At 43.6% G+C, this 14,862-nt stretch overlaps 1 pseudogene; it reads right to left on the reverse strand.

Moving 5' to 3' along the window:
- Nucleotides 1-9,588: 9,588 nt before the first annotated feature.
- On the reverse strand, nucleotides 9,589-10,179 carry LOC110593937 (annotated as a pseudogene).
- Between the last annotated feature and the right edge of the window lie 4,683 nt (nucleotides 10,180-14,862).

Here is a 14,862-nt window from a genome sequence, read left to right on the forward strand (position 1 = left end):
ACAGAAAATCTTGCTACATTAAGAAGTTTTAATTTCCCACATGGCAAAAGGATACCATAAACAATCAAAAGATTCACAACAAACTGAGAAAAAATATGGGTAACATGTCTGATAGATAAAGGCCTGATTTCCTTTATATGTGAAGAACTCCAGTGGATCAATAAGAAAAAGTCCCCGTACCCCACAGGGGATAAATAGAAAGTTCCCAGAAAACAAATTTAAAATGACTTTCTATTGCAGTCATGAGAGAATGCAATAGAAAATATTATGATGTATTTCACCTGCCAGATTAAGCTCAAAAAGGCTGGAAAATATATTAGTGAAGATGTGGGGAGACAGACACTTCCATACATTGTGAGACTGATGCAGCCCCCTTGGAAGACAGTGGCCAGTGGTCAGACTTCAGATCATGTGGTCACTAACCCATCCTTGGAGGACAGTGATGATTCTGGCTGCTGCAGTCCTTACATGCTCATTAATTGGGCTCCGTTGTTTGAAGCCTTTCGTGTAGGATGGGGTCAACCACCACTCCTTACCCTTGTCTGACTTTCAGTGTGTTAATCCTTAAATCTATTAAGCAACATTCTTTTATTTTTATTTATTTTTTTTAAGATTTTATTTATATATTTGAGAGAGCATGAGAGCGAGATTGAGAGAACGAGTGGGGGGAGAGGCAGAGGGAGAAGCAGGCTCCCCACTGAGCGGGGAGCCTGACTCAGGACTCGATCCCAGGACCCTGAGATCATGACCTGAGCCGAAGGCAGCCACTTAACCGACTGAGCCACCCAGGCGCCCCTAAGCAACACTCTTTTAAACATTTACTTAACAAAAATTAATAGTTGTTTTCCTAGACAAAATTGTGTTCCCCCAAATTCATATGTTGAGGCCCTAACCTCCCAGTATGATTGTATTTGGAGATGGAACCTTTAGGGAAGTAATTCCGGTTAAAGGAAGTCATAATAGTGGGGCCCTGATCCAATAGGATTAGTATCTTTATAAGAGGAAAGGAAACTAGCTCTTGCTCTCACTCCGCCTTGTGAAGACATGGCTGTCTGCAAGCTATGAAGAGGGCTGTCCCCAGAAACCAGCCCCGCTGACACCTTGATCTTGGACTTCCAGCCTCGAGAACAGAGAGAAAATACATTTCTGCAAAGTAACCCATTCTGCAGTACTTTGTTATGGCAGCCCTAGGGAGCTAATCCAGTTGCATAAATATTTAGAAGATACTAAATCTTAAATGCCATTTAATGAACTTAGGAATTTAGCAAATCAAAATTTCTAAAGCGTTTGAACATTGGCCACATGTTTCATTAATCAGATTTCCCTAAGCATGTAATTAAAACCACAAATCCAGTATGTTATTTTGTTCCAATGCAAGATGTCTGCAGACAACATCAGCCTTAGAGGCCAGAATTGCTGGCTGACATTTGAAAACAGTGTGTCAGTGGTTTCTGTGAAGGAAAATCATCTTTTCTTGCTCATGACAAACATTATACTTGATACAAGATTCAGGCAGTCCTAAATTCTAGATTTGCAGTTCACGTTCTGCAAGAACCTGATGATACACGGTCTGGCGAATGTAACCCCATAACCTGTGCACAGTTCTACGCTAGCAGATACTGGCTGTGTATTTCAGCGAAAATGAGTAGCTAGAAAGGCACATTATAATAGGAACTTAAGTGAGTCTCTGTGGCATTTATACACACAGGGTAGACCAATCAGTGGAGCAAAGCAAATAGCCAAACATAGCCGATCTGAATGAAGCTAGGAACACGCATGCAAAGACATTCATAAAGTGTGCCACAAAAGAAGAAACCAGGAAGTCCAAGGTCCTCCTAGAGCAGCTGGATCTGGCTCAGAACCTTGGTGTCCCACCTGATCTACCCTTTCACCTCCACTGCTCCCTCTCCCTCCCTTCCTTCATTCCATCACCCTTCCACACACCCATCCATCCAACTTTCCATCCTTCCCCCATCATCCATCCTTCCATCCACTCATCCACTCATCCATCTATCTACCCATCACCTAACCAACTTCCTTCCCTCCCTCCCTTTATCTCTCTCCTCTCTTCTCTCCCTTATCTGTTTCCATTCTTCCTTCCTTGCTTCCTTCTGTCTCCTTCTGCTCTCCTCCCTCCCTCCCCCCCCTCCCTCCCCTTCTCCCTCTCTCCTTCCTCTCCCTCTTTCCCCCACATCTGGCCCATCCACAAATTCCATCAGCTAAGTCTTCAAAATAGGTCCCCAAACAACTGCTCCCCTGGACAGGCGCAGCTACCTGGAACCTGGGCTCCCTCCCATGAGCCAGAGGGACCCCGCAGAAGGGTGGATCCCATCAACCACGTTCCAGCCAGATCCCAACCCCAACAAGGCATCTGTGATCAATGAGGACTTGAACACTGACTGGATGTCAAATGACACGAAGAAAGGATGGTCACTTTTTAAAGTAAAGCTTTGGGACTAAGTTAAAGAATCTCTGTTGCTAAAAGATTCACACGTGAAATAACACGCTGTCTGGAGTTTGCCTTAAAACAGTCCAGCAGGAGCATGGCTACATGGAGAGAAACAAGGCCAGCTCCACATCGATAATTATCAGAGCAAAGTAATGGGCACAGTTGTTGCTGTCGTTGGGGGGGTGGATCATGACACTACCAGCTCTATTTGTGTGTGTGTTTGAAATGTTCCATCATAAAAACTGTAAAAAAAAAAAAAAAAAAAGAATAAAATAAAATGTTGGTCTGACCCTGTCCCTCCTCTGCCTGCAGCCCTCCAGGGCTCCCACCTCCCTCAGGATATAAGCCCACATCCTCCCTCTGCCCACAAGGTCCTGCGCAGCTGCCTGCCTCTCTCTCCCCTCCCTTCCCCTCCCATCTCTGTGGTACATCCATACCATGGAATACCACACCTCAGAGGATGGAACTGTGGATGCAACAGTTTGAGCAAGTCTCAGAGGCCTGAGGGAAAGAAGCCAGATTCAAAAGGCCATGTGCTCTGTGATTCCATTTATGTGACTTTCTGGAAAAGGCAAAACAGTAGTGACAGAGAATAGATCGGAGGTTGCCAGGAGTTGGGGTGCAAAGTGGGGTTGATGGTGAAGGGGAAACAGAAGGGAATTTGGGGGTGTGGTGGAAACAGTGACTGTGCTGTTGGTTATACGACTCTAAGTATTTGCCAGAACTCTAGAACTCTGCACCAAAAACATGAAGTCTACAATGTGCAAAGAAAGTATGCTGTGCACCTTAAAATGGACAACTGAAAAATGTTCTGTAGCTAATTCATTGGGTTTTCCAGTATCACTAAAGATAAAATGTAAGGAGCAAATAGCCTATTAGTAACCACTTCCCATTTCCCATCAAGACTTAGTTCTTGCCCATAGTATGCCAATTCTGTATTAATTGTTTAAAAGCCTAATCATGGGGCGCCTGGGTGGCTCAGTCGGTTAAGCGTCTGCCTTCAGTTCAGGTCATGATCCCAGGGATTGATCCCTGTGTAGGGCTCCCTACTCAGTGGGGAGCCTGCCTCTCCCTCTGCCCTGGCCCCTCCCCCCACTCATGCTCTCTCTCTCTCTCAAATAAATAAATAAAATCTTAAAAAAATAAAATAAAAGCCTAATCACTTTTCCAAGTATGTGTTACATGATGATAGCATTCTTTCAAGTTAGCTATGTTTTTATTCTATCAGTCTAAAGAGAAAAATTTCCTCCAACCAGTTAGTGTTTTATTAAAAAAAAATATATGTTATATAAAAAAGGGTTTCCTTTGGCAAAGTAAAAAAGAAAAGGTGTACTATACAACAAAATTATGTATCCCCCTTAAAAGTAAGACTTGGGATAAAATATAAAAATGAGTAAGATTATAATAAAATATCTACCTCGTGCAGGGCACCGTGACAAACATTTTGGGGTTACCATAAAGGACCTTGAGGACAGATCTGCCCAGAGTTCCAACCGGGAGTAGGACCCATATGAAGACAAACCAAAGGAGACTGGAGACACCAAAGAATTACCCACCAAGGGATGGGGCTGGAGGGTGATAGCTTGATGTGTGCAGAGTTTCCTTTTGGGGCAATGAACAATTTTTGGAACTAAACAGAAGTGATAGTTGCACAAGACTGTGAATGCACTAAATGCTGCTGAGCCAACCACTGGAAAAAGGTTAATTTTGTGTTATGTGAATCTCACCTCGATGAAAGACACACCCCAGAGAGGTTGGTTCATGGTTACTGAATTTGAATGTTCTTCAAAACAAGATATTAAATCGGAAAAGCAAGATTCAGGACAACATACAAAGAGGTGGCTGTTTGTGTAGGTGAATGGGTTTGTATACGTGTTTGTGACTTAGGAAAACACTGTTGTGTGTCTGGTCTAAGGAGTTGTGGGCTCCTTGGCAGTCATAAAGCAAAATGCAAGCAGTCTGACCCCACCACTGAAGCCTTGAGAAGGGGAAGATGATAGGTCTCAAGTCATAAAGTCCCCAGTGCCCACGGCCGGGGGGCATGCCCTGGTTTCTTTCAAGCTTAACCATTATCAAGAATCTTTCCTACACACTCAGTGAGGGAGAAGGGCAGAGGTCGATCGTGGGACCCTACTGTTCTCTTCTCCCTGTATCTCCTGAGCATCTACTGTGTGCCAGGCAGAGCTCTAGGCAGTGGGCAACCTAATGGACAAAAATCCCTCCTTGAGCTGACATTCTAGTTGGAAAAAACAGCCAGGAAATGAACAGAGATCCATTCGGATAGTAACAGGATGAGCCTCAAAAACATCATGCTGGGTGAGAGAAGCCAGATGTCAAAGGACAGAGCATATGATTTCTATTTATAGGAAATGTCCAAAACAGGCAAATCCATAGGGACAGAAAGCAGATGAGTGGGTGCCTGGAGCCGGGGACAGGGGTATGAGGAGTGACTGCTAATGGGCATACGGTTTCCTTTGGGGGTGATGAAAATGTTTTGGAACCAGGTAAAGATGGTGGTTGCACATCAGTGTGAATGTACTGAATGCCACTGAATTGTGCACCTTAAAGTGGTGAATCTTGTGATGTGTGGGTATCCCTTCAATTAAAAAAAAATTCAGGTTGGTAGTGATCATAATGGGAACAACAGAACAGGGTGTTGTAACAGAGAATGCTAGGGTGGTCAAGGAGGCCTCTCTGAGGAGGTGTCATTGGAGTTGAGGAGACCTGAAGGAAGTGGAGTTTAACTGGGGTGCATGTTCCAGACAGAGCAGACTGTGGGAGCAGAGGCCGAGAGGTGGGAACTAGCTTGGCTGTTCCAGGTGCAGAAGTATGCAACTGGACTCTGGGAGCAAGGGGTGCATGGAAATAAATACAAAAATAGCCCTACCTCCTGCCATACCCCTCACCTCCTTAGCTCCAGCTACTTGGACCTTGTCTCCATCCCCACACACTCCAAGCTCCCACTCACCTCAGGGCCTTTGCACATGCTGTCCTTTATGCTCAAAACACTGTTCTCCCTAATCTTCGTCTATCGATCCCTCCCCAAACTCAGTCTCTGCTTGCAAGTCTGTTCTTCACGGGAATATCCCCTGTTATCCCAGGCTGAGCTAGACCTACCTCCTCTTATTCCACCCTTTCTTTCCCTTTATTGCATGATCTAGCTTTGTAACTAGGGGTGTGTGTGTGTGTGAGAGAGAGAGAGAGAGAGAGACTATCTTGTTGATCATTATATCCCTAACACATAGCACGGTGCCTGGCACATGAAAGGGGTTCAATCAATATTAGGTGAATGAGTATATATCTAAATATATTGACTCAGTAGACCTGTGGGTATCAACCAGGGGCCATTCTGGCCCCCAGGGGACATTTGGCAGTGTCTGAAGACATTTTGGTTGCCACAAGTTGGGGCATGCTACTGGCATCTAGCGGGTAGAGGCCAGAGACATTTCAATGCCCTGCAATGCCTAAGGTAGCTCCTCACAACTAAGAATTATCCGATCCCAAATGTCAATAGTGCCAACACTGAGAAACTCTGGACTAGACAAGGCAGTTACAAGATGCAGATGGCTAGCACTTAGAGAAAAGCTCCCATATTACTTTTCTACACAGAAAAGTAATATGGGAGCTCTACCCAGAGACATTTCCTTGTGATCTTGGACTGAAAGGATCCTGGTAAAACCAGCAGTCCTGTCAAGACCAAGACTGTTTAGGGGCACCCGGGTGGCTCAGTCGGTTAAGTGTCTGCTTTTGGCTCAGGTCATGATCCCAGGGTCCCGGGATCAAGTCCTGCCTTGGGCTCCCTGCTCAGCAGGAAGTCTGCTTCTCCCTCTCCCTCTGCCTGCCACTCCCCCTGCTGTGTACTCTCTCTTTCTCTGTCAAATAAATAAATAAAATCTTTTTTAAAAAAAAGACCAAGACTGTTTAATACAGAACAGCAACAGCAAGCAAAGCAAGTAACAGATGGGTCTTTCCTATGCACCAAGCACTGTGCTGAAAGTTTTATGTGCATTAAGTCATTTAATCTTCACAATAATCCTAGGAGGTAGATACTATTAATCCCCATTTTACAAATGAAACTAGAACACAACAAGGTTAGTTTGCCTATGGTTACTGCATAATTTTTTCTTCTCAGTCTTGGGATCATTCATTCATTCATAAACAGCTGTAAGTAGAGATGGTATGACTCTTCAACAAAGTGAAGGTCAAATCCAACCATGTGTTTAAAGAATCTTTACCAGATGAAGAATGTCTGTGTATTGAGACATCAGAAAAGAGTAAATCAAGACAAGTCACTGACTGGGAGAAGATATTTGCTCTGTTCATATCCCAAGAAAGAATTTATATCCAGAATATGAAAAGAGCTGCTCTGGATTAAAAAGGCATAAGTAAATAATCCAACCGGAGATGGGCAAAAACATGAACAAGCAGTTCACAGGAAACATGAAAGGGCTATAAACCAGGACAAGAAGCTCAGGTTCTTTGTAATCAGGGAAATGAACATTAAATGAGATATTGTTTCATTCCTAGTAGATACAAAAATGCATACAAGTGCTGGAGAGGAAAGAGAATGGGGGCTCTCCTCCACTAAGGGTGGGAGCTAAAGATGGCACGCCCAATTGGCAAAGCCCTGGTGTTAACCATTAACAGTGAACATGTACATATCCCTGAGCTGGCATTTTCACTCCCAGGTATATATACACAAGAGAAACTTGCACATCTGCCCCAGGAGACATGGATAAGAATGTTCGCAGCAGCAGTATCCCTAAGAATCCCATACTGGAAAACCCCAAATATCCATCAACAGAAGAGTGGACATATCCATTATGTTATACTACACTGTGAAGAAAAATGCAGGAATATATGCAAAAATTTGGATGCATTTCCCAGCCATGATGCTGATAAAGAAGCAGGTTGCAGTATGATTCTATTTATATAAAGTTCACAAACAGGCAACATTAATTAGTATTTGTTTGGGGGCTAAAACTAAGGGAAAGTTTCTGCAGGCAATTCAGGATAGTGGTTACTGCTTTCATGAGAGGGAGGAATATAAGAAAAAGTAGGACACACAGAGGACTTCCAAGTTACTAGTAACATTGTATTCCATAAAGTTAAGTAGGTATATAAACATTTATTCATTATAAATGAATATAACATTGTATTCCATAAAGTTAAGTAGGTATATAAACATTTATTCATTAAATTTTCAGATGTTTTTGTATTATTTTATATGCAAGATGTTTAATAACTTTATTTTAAAGATTTATTTATTTTAGAGAGAGAGAGAGCATGGAGAGGGTGGCAGAGGGAGAGGGACAGATAGAACCTCAAGCAGACTCCCCACTGAGCATGGAGCCTGACACAGAGCTCGATCCCTCGATCCCAAGATCATGACCTGAGCCAAAATCAAAAGTCAGACACCTAACCGAGTCACCCAGGCACCCCATTTCACCATTTTAAAAGGCCATATAGGGTTTATTGTAACTGCAAAAATTATTCAACACTAAACATCTCATCAATATGAGTTACTGCATTTAAGGGACAAAGGGTGAAAGAACATATGATCCATTCAAGATAGAATTTGATGAAATATCCACTGTTTATGAAAATCCTTAGCAAATAAGAAATGGAAGACATTTCTTTAACTTGATAAAGTACATCTAGCAGAAATATTCAATAAATATTATACTTAATAATAGCAACAAAATCACTGGAAGAATTTCTAAGAAATCAGGAATAAGACAAAGATGTCAGCTGTCACTGCTACTATTCAGCAAAGATGAAGGTTCTTAGCCAATGCAATAACATAAGAAAAATAAATGAAGGGAATACGGATTGGAAACAGACAACGTTGTCATTTTGCAGATAATATGATTGACTACCTAGACTATCCAATAAACTGAGAAGCTATTATAAATAAAAATTTCTGTAAGGTGATTAGGCAATAGCTCTTTTGTACACCAGCAGCAATCAGTGAGAAAATGCAACAGAGGGCGCCTGGGTGGCTCAGTTGGTTGAGCGACTGCCTTCGGCTCAGGTCATGATCCTGGAGTCCCGGGATCGAGTCCCGCATCGGGCTCCCTGCTCGGCAGGGAGTCTGCTTCTCCCTCTGACCCTCCCCCCTCTCATGTGCTTGCTCTCTCTCACTTTCTCTCTCTCAAATAAATAAATAAATAAAATCTTTAAAAAAAAAAAAAAAAAAAAAAGAAAGAAAATGCAACAGAAAAAGATACCAAGGGTTTAGCTCCAGGCCAAAATGTGTGCCTGCGGTAAGACTAAGTCCTAGTGAAATATACTGCTGAATGACAGCCAGACACTGAATCCCAGAGGACCCCCACATGCCCCTCTCCCATACCACTGTCACTTGTCATGAGTCCTGGCCATCATGGCACGGCATTGGTTGCTGAGACATCTGGGCACTCAGGGTGTTTTCTTCTTCCACAAAGATGATAAGCAAGTTGCCTCTTCTGGAAGTCTGGACATGTGCTGCAGCTTCCCAGACCTTGTCACTGTCAGGATCCAACCAGGATAGTAGTGGTGACAAGAGGCAGAAAGGTAGGCACAGTATTCCTCCCCAACAGCCCTTCTACCCCATTCAACCTTCCAGAACCTTCCATCCCAGACACCTCTTGTGACATCACTGGCTGTCCCTGCCTCCCCACCCCCCCCCCACCCCCGGAGGAAACTGCTTCTGGGGCAGGAGGATTGCTGTTCTCTTTTCACTCATTCATTTGTTCATGCATACATATGTGCACGCATTGCACTCCTGCAATGGAATTTGTGAAATTTACATGGAGCCACCACACTTATGTCGGGCATTGTGCTAGATGCTGGGGACACAAAGAGGAGCAAAACCAGATGAGGTCTGTTCAGAAACCCAGCAGGAAAACCTAGAATCATACAAACGAATGCAAACTTACAATTGTGCGGAGAGACCCAAGTCAAGTGGGTTTGATGAAGGACCTGACACAGGGAGGTCAAGAGAGCTTCCCTGAGCAGAGACAGCAAGGATCCCATCACTTCCGATTCACTGCCCTATGTTATGTATCTTCAGTCTGCCTCTTCTTCTCTATGTCTGTTTTGCTCATTGCTGTATCCCTGGCAGGGCACAGAGTAGGTGCTCAATACATAAAGATCTTTTTTCTTTTTCTTTTTATTTGCATTTATTCCGCAGAATTTACTCCTGGGCCATAAGTTTTTGTTTCTTCAGTTTCTTCTGGGATATCTTTTTCTTCTGTGCAACCTCCTCTTCTGGTTTAGGAACAATCTGCTCTTTTTCGGTAAGGATCATCTCAATGTGGCAGGGAGAGCTCATGTATGGGTTAATCCGACTATGAGCCCTGAACGTTCTATGCTGCATCTTGGGGGCTTTGTTCATCTGGATGTGCTCAATGACCAGAGAATCAACAGCTAAACCCTTAAGTTCAGCATTATTCTCTGCATTTTTAAGCATGTGCAGTAAAAAATTCAGCACTCTTCTTGGGCCTCTGACCCTGTGTCCAGCCCCATTGTTTGGCCTGGGCACACCTACCAACTCCACCATTGTAGCGACGGAATGGCACACACTGCTTCTGTAAAGTGACGTCTTTCAGATACTTGGTGGCTTTTCGGATATGCATACCCTTGATGGCCTGGGCAGTTTCACATGTATTCTTAAAGTGAACACAAAGATTTGAACCTCTTGATTTACATGATTTCATAGGGTTTTCTGGATCAAGCGAATAGCGAACCATTTTCAGAGGTCACCTCAGGCCGCTTAGGGGAAGAGCTCAATACATAAAGATTTATCAACCAAATATTCTGCCCTGCTGAGAGAAAAGAACAAGGAGTGTTCCATTGTCTCTGGAGACTTCTGGGTGGTCAGGTCCATGGCTGACCAGTGTTCACGTCACAGAGTACAGAGGTGGCTATGGCTGGGAGAGCCAGTATCCACCAATATCCATTTGGCTCCTTCTCTAGACCCCTTGCCTAATGACTGTGTTTCCCAGGCCCCTTGTTGCTACATGTGGTCATCTGGCTAAATCCTGACCCATGGGAAAGAAGTGATGGAGGCAACTTTGGGGTCATGCCTTTAATGGACGGGAGATGGTGTTCATGGGTAGGTAAATTCACAGAGACAGAAAGTAGAATAGAGGTTGCAAGGGGCTGGGGGAGGGGGATGGGGAATGATTGCTGATAGGTATAGAGTCTATCTTTGGGGTGATGGAAATATCTTGGAACTAGACAGAGGTGGTGGGTGCACAATATCATGAATGTACTAAATGCCACTGAGTTGTCCGCTTTAAACTGATTAATGGTTAATGTGAATTTTTCCTCAAAATTGTTTAAATAAATACATTATTCTGACCCGGTGACATGATTTAATATTCAGAGTGCACTCCATTAGAGCAACTAAAGATCAGAGAGGCCAAGCCACTTGGCTGAGGTCACACAGGAAGCAAGTGGCAGAGGGGCAGAAGTCATGCCTGGCTCTGTAACTCTACTCTGTCCTAGCTCTTCACAGAACATGGCTGTGTGACCATTCCGACCAATACAACATAAGGGCAAGTCAGCTTCTGGAAAGAAATCTGCTTTAAAGGACAAGCAGGAAAGGAAAGATCACTGTGGTTTCCCCTTCCCCTCTCTTCCTGCCTGGAATGGGGATGTCCTGTGTGGAGCCACTGCAGCTATTTTGTAATCATGAAGCCACAGTAAGGGGCACAAGAAGCCAGCAGCTTAGGATATTAAGATCCTGGGCCCTTGATGGCAACAGTGAGTAGCTGAATCAAAGCCAGCATCCATTTACATGTAGATTTCCCATCTGCTGAGAATAAATAAGCCCCTGTTTAAAAAAAAATTTTTACTTATTTATTTATTTATTTTGTAGAGCGTGAGCATGTGTGTGAGTCAGGGGTGGGGGGCAGAGGGAAAGAGAGAGAGAATCCTCAAGCCAACTTCCTGCTGAGTGCAGAGCCTGACACATGGTTCGATCCCAAGACCCTGAGATCATGACCTGAGCCAAAATCAAGAATCTGGACACTTAACTGACTGAGCCACCCAGGTGCCCCAAGCCCAATTTTTAAAAAATATTTTATTTTTTTAAAAGATTTTATTTATTTGAGATAGAGAGAGCATGAGCAGGGGGAGTAGCAGAGGGAGAGGAAGAAGCAGGCTCCCCACTGAGCAGGGAGACCAATGTGGGGCTCAATCCCAGGACCCTGAGATCATGACCAGAGCCGAAGGCAGACACTTAACCGACTGAGCCACCCAGGCACCCCCAAAAATATTTTATATTTAGGTAATCCCTGTGCCCGACGTGGGGCTTGAACTCCTAACCCTGAGATCAAGAGTGGCATGCTCTACCGACTGAGCCAGCTAGATGCCCCAAGCCCCTATTTCAAAACCTGCTTTGGTTAGATTTTCTTTTGGATGAAGTCAAATGCTAACTGCTATAACCTTCAAGTGATATTTCTGGGCTGACTTGGAGTTAACAGTTTATGATGGACGTAGGTTATCTAGCTAAGTAATTAGCCCCAAATTTCTCAAGACAAAAGTCTTAAACTCATTCATGATGCTCCCATATACTTGGTAGCAATGCATCAGTGCAGCTCTGTTGAAGAACAATTTGGCTGTATTTGTCAAAAATTTAAAACATGTATCCTTTTTTCCCTGTCTCTGTATTGTGTCAATTTGGTATTCTATGGGTCTGACTCATTACTTTTTTATATTTAAATTAATTTTTTTAAAGATTTTATTTATTTATTTGACAGAGAGAGACCCAGCGAGAGAGGGAACACAAGCAGGGGGAGTGGGAGAGGGAGAAGCAGGCTTCCTGCGGAGCAGAGAGCCCAGTGCGGGGCTCGATCCCAGGATCCTGGGATCATGACCTGAGCCAAAGGCAGACCCTTAACGACTGAGCCACCCAGGTGCCCCTTAAATTAATTTCTAAAAATATTATGAAAGTAATACACATATATATTTTTTTAATTTCAAAATCTGATTAAAAAGTGGGCAGAGGAAATGAATAGACATTTTCCCAAAGAAGACAGGCAAATGGCCAGCAGGTACATGAAAGATGCTTAACATCACTCATCCTGAGGGAAATGAAAATTAAAGCCACAATGACCTATCACCTCACACCTGTTAGAATGGTCGTTGTCAAAAATACAAGAGATAACAAGCATTGGTGAGGATGTGGAGAAAAGAGAACCCTTGTGCACTGTTGGTAGGAATGTAAGTTGGTGCAGCCACTGTGGGAAACAGTATGGACGTTCCTCAAATTAAACCATTATACTATATGATCCAGTGATTTTACTTCTGGGTATATACCCAAAGGAAGTGAAAATAGGATCTCAAATTGAGATCTGCACCCTCATGTTCATCACAGCATTTTTTACAATAGCCAAGATATGGAAACAACCTAAGTGTTGGTCAATAGATGGATGGATAAAGAAAATGTGAGATGTACGCACGCACACACACACACACACACACACGACTACTATTCAGCCTTACAAAGGAAGGAAATCCTGCCATTTGCAACAACATAGATGGACTTTGAGGACATTATGCTAAGTGAAATAAATCAGAGACAAATACCATATGGTCTCACTTGTACGTGGAATCTAAAAACAAGACAAAAGAAAAAAACCGAACTTAAGGATACAGAGAATAGACTGGCAGTTGCAGGGGTGGGGCAGTGAGCATGGGCAAAATAAGTGAAGGGGGTCAAGGGGTACAAACTTTCAGTTATAAAATAAGTAAGTCCCGGGGATGCAATGTGTAGCGCGGTGACTGTAGTTAATGATACTGTACTGCGTATTTGAAAGTTGCTAAGAGAGTAGATCTTAAAAGTTCTCATCACAAGAAAAAAATTGTAAGTACATTTGCTGGCGGTAACAAGATTTATTGCGATCATTTTGCAACATATCCAAATAGAATTATGTGGTACACCTGAAACTCATGTTATATGTCAGTTATATCTCAATAAAAAATAGTAGTAAAATAAGATAACGAAGCCCCCCAAACACCCCCTCAGGTAGAGGGCCACATTTGGCCCACGGGATGGTGGTTTGGCATTCCCCCTGTAGACAGCCCTGGTGATGTTCCGTTTTATTTTTCTAGAGAAAATCTGTAAGTTTTCCCAGAGCTCCCCCTGGTGGGAGCTTCCATCTCTCTCTGCACCCCCTCCCGGCCGCTCCCTTCCCCACCCCACCGCTCCCTGGGGAGCATGAAGCCCTGCATCTGGGGTCTCTACCTACAGGTAACAGAGATGGACTGCCCTGACAGTAGGCTGCTGTGGTTTTTTTCTTTTTTCTTGAGTTATTTATTTATTTATTTATTTATTTATTTATTTGAGCTAGAATGAGAGTGAGAGAGTAAGAAAGCACAAGCGGGGGGGGGGGGGGGGGGGGGGAGGAGCAGAGGGAGAGGGACGAGCAGGCTCCCCACTGAGCAGAGAGCCCGACATGGGGTTCGATCCTAGAATCCTGGGATCGTGACCTGAGCAGAAGGCAGACGCTTAACTGACTGAGCCACCCACGCGCCCCCCAGCTGCTGTGTTTTTTAAGTTTTAATTTTTTATTAAGGTAATACATATACATTGTTTCACCGTTGTTGTGAGTATCTGAAAGATCAGAAAGATTTATAACAAAGTAACAGACCCCTGTTCCACCTCGGCCTGCTTAAATCCCTTCCTCTAGTAACCAAACATTTTCAACACCGACTCTTTCCTCTTGTATTAACCTCGCTTTCAGACATTATCTTCTTTAACTTCCTGTTATGGCCTTGCTCTCTGATGATGTCCTACATGCTTTAATATTTTTTTCCCATTATGTTAGCCTTAGGCCTACCAGTGGCTTTTTGTTTTGTTTTGTCTTTTTGTTTTGCCACGGGCTTAAACATCCAGGACAAAGATTGGCAAACTGCAAGGCTTATTCCAATCTGGCCTTCCGCCTGTTCATATAAATCAAGTTTTATTGGCACACAGCCATGCCCATTCATGTATTTCTTGTCTCTGGCTACTTTTGTGCTTTAACAGCACAGTGGCGAAGTTGTGACAGAGACCATATGACCCACCAAGCCAAAAATGTTGTTACCTGGCCCGGACAGATAAAGGTTGCCGCCCCCTGATATAGGTTAATCCATCTTTCTTTCCCTTCTTGGGAATCTTGGACTCTGAGCCCACTCTCCCCTCAGTTCCCGTCTTCCAGTCTGGTTGTTCATATGTGGGATGAAGTCATGCAGGATTTGGGTGAGTCCTAAATTCAATGCCTAGCATCTTTATAGGACACACACACACACACACACACACACACACACACACACACACGGAGCCAGAAGGGGGCTCCGGGTGGAGATAGCTCCCGGCAAAGGCCCCAGTTCCCATATTCATGTGTATCACGTTCTTCTTCAAATATAATTTCACTTTTTGTAAT

Source organism: Neomonachus schauinslandi, chromosome 1 (assembly GCF_002201575.2).
Source record: "Neomonachus schauinslandi chromosome 1, ASM220157v2, whole genome shotgun sequence".
Taxonomy (NCBI): domain Eukaryota; kingdom Metazoa; phylum Chordata; class Mammalia; order Carnivora; family Phocidae; genus Neomonachus; species Neomonachus schauinslandi.